This window comes from Palaemon carinicauda, chromosome 8 (assembly GCF_036898095.1).
Source record: "Palaemon carinicauda isolate YSFRI2023 chromosome 8, ASM3689809v2, whole genome shotgun sequence".
Taxonomy (NCBI): Eukaryota; Metazoa; Arthropoda; class Malacostraca; order Decapoda; family Palaemonidae; genus Palaemon; species Palaemon carinicauda.
Genome location: NC_090732.1, coordinates 112,916,179 through 112,918,678, shown reverse-complemented (window position 1 = coordinate 112,918,678; position 2,500 = coordinate 112,916,179). Strand labels below are relative to the sequence as shown.

Sequence of the window (2,500 nt, the reverse complement as noted above, 5' to 3'; positions counted from 1 at the left end):
TAAAACAATTAAGGACAAGGAAAACTCTTAGCCCTCTTTAAATAATGAATAAATACACTTTATCTCTCAAACAACTGTTAAATTTCTCGGTTCTCTTACCTTTACTTACTGATATTTAATTTTTAGTGTCATTAATGCTTCTTTCTCAGCATTGATATTTTATTTTCAGTACTGTCCATGTTGGGGAAGAAAACTGAGACTCTAGTGCTATATATACAGTTGAAAACACAACTGTTGTTCTAGTCTGTGAATAACTTTTATTGGACACATAAAACATCATTATACTATTAGCTTTGTATATCCCATGTAAACTTTCAGTGACTTCCATTTTAAATCAACTTGGGTTAGATTAAAAAAGCCTTATGGTGTTCAGTACTTGAATTGAGCTGAGCCTCATAAGAAATATTAATGGAAAAAGTATTACCATCATGAGTTTGATAAACACACACAAATCAGAAGGACGAAGGAACAAAAAGCAGGCTTCGAAGTTCTCCGATGGTACCAAAGATTTATCGGGGATAACTTCTTTGATATTATTTATGGTAGTTCGACTGATCAAAATACACAGATTTAAGAACAAAGGAGGATTAGGCAATGGATACTGATGACTCAGAGGGTTAACCTGAGTCGTCCTTCCACGTCTGCCAACCCCAGTCCACAGACACATCTCGTTTGCCATTGAAATCTAATAATTGGTAATCGAGACTTGAATTCAGGACCTACGGATTACGAATTACTGACGATCCAACTTAACTACCTCACCCAATTTATGAAATACGTCTAGAACAAGAGTTTACTCCTTTCATTTCTTCTTATGTCAAATGTTTGTAATTTGTTTTCTGATATAGTATATAGTAAGTCGATCTTTCGAATTCTATTTTCATTTGCTTTTACTAAAACTTTCTTTCTATTTTCATCACAGTATGCTATTCAATCGTTCCATTTTAGTATTTATGGATTCCTGTTTTATGCAATGTCTACATTTTATTTATCAATCCTTAACTTTTCTGTTTCTTTGTCACTGTAAAGGGATTTTACTTTTGGATTTACTTTATTATAAGTCAAGTATTTCCGTGGCATCCGAACCGCATCCCTCCTTCTATGGATAGATTAATAGGATCGACTTCCCTTCTTTTCTTAACTCAAAAGTTTAGGTCAGTTCTCAATAAATGTTTGTGATTACAATCAAACTCTCTCATTTTCTTTCATTCTGAGAGAATCATGGTCCGTTCAGAGTTACTCAGTTAGCAACAATCAAATGTGAATAGAGTAGACAAAATTGGAGTAATTACTAGCCTTTTAAAGTTTCTATTTATGATGTAGAATCTTTTGGTTCACTTAAAAAACTATATACAAGATTTTCAGGTATTAGAAATAAAACGAAGAAATATACACTCTTAAAGTATATTGTGTCTGTACAAAATAAAATTAATTAAAGCTGAACCCTAAGCAAAACATGTTTTAAATAACATTAAACATAGAGACTAGATCATCAGAATACATTACTGAAATTGTATCAATGAAAACGAGTAAAACACTACAGATGACCCAAAAATACATATAACATTAGTATTATTTGGAGATAAAATCATTAAATATAAATATAAGGAAAATGAGTGAAAAGATTTAAATTAACCAAAAATATACATTTACAGGAAGATTACTATAGAGATAATCACTGAAAATAAATACAAACACCACAACAGACATGATGAAAACATTAAAACTCCAAAAAGTATGAGATCAGTAAATGAACACAATCAGGATCATGGTCAACGTCTTGTTCAAAAACATCTTTTGAACATAATGAATCACCAGATTTCGTGCGTTCTACAAGTCATGATCCGGATTTTCAACGAACAATGTATTTCATTTTCATATATTCTAGTCTTTAAGAAATGAAGCTATCCAAGAATATAAAAGTAGATGAGCAATGACAAAGATGTAATACAGATTGGATTGAAAAGACTGCAACCATAGCAGAAGGTTGAGAATAATTTAAAGCAAAATATAGAAAAAAAAAAAAAAAAACATTCCGATACTTGGATAAACCTTTTCTGAAGAAGAGAAGTAAAAAAGTTACTCAAAATTACATCCATAAATTTAGAATAATAATAAAAAAAAAATATCGAAGAGAAGGAATCAAGCTGGATAACATTCAGATTATAGACAACCAACTTTCAAAATTAGTTAAATAATTAGACTTCATAACGTCATACCCCAGAAAGGAGAGATGAAATTTCAGAGAGAAGTTGGAAGAAAATGAAAGTACTATTCGAGTTGTTAATCCGGAATGACAGTAACGCAACACATTTACAGACTACAAAAAAAGCCATCATACACAGAGAACGAATAAATACACAATGGAAACGGTTAATTACATAATGTACAAACTAACATAAATGTCAGTAAAGAATTCTGTTTAAACTTTACAGAAATCAATTTAGAACATAAATTCAAACGAAAAATATAATAAAATAACAGAGGTAGCTGGATGTAT

At 30.6% G+C, this 2,500-nt stretch overlaps 1 protein-coding gene across 1 annotated transcript in view; it reads right to left on the bottom strand.

The window, feature by feature from the left end:
- Window positions 1–1,409: 1,409 nt before the first annotated feature.
- Window positions 1,410–2,500, bottom strand: part of LOC137645837 (uncharacterized) — a 5,751-nt gene continuing 4,660 nt past the window's right edge. The window contains exon 2 of the mRNA XM_068378819.1: window positions 1,410–2,500. This exon is cut by the window's right edge and continues 1,495 nt beyond it. The gene's annotated coding sequence lies outside the window, so the exon portion shown is untranslated.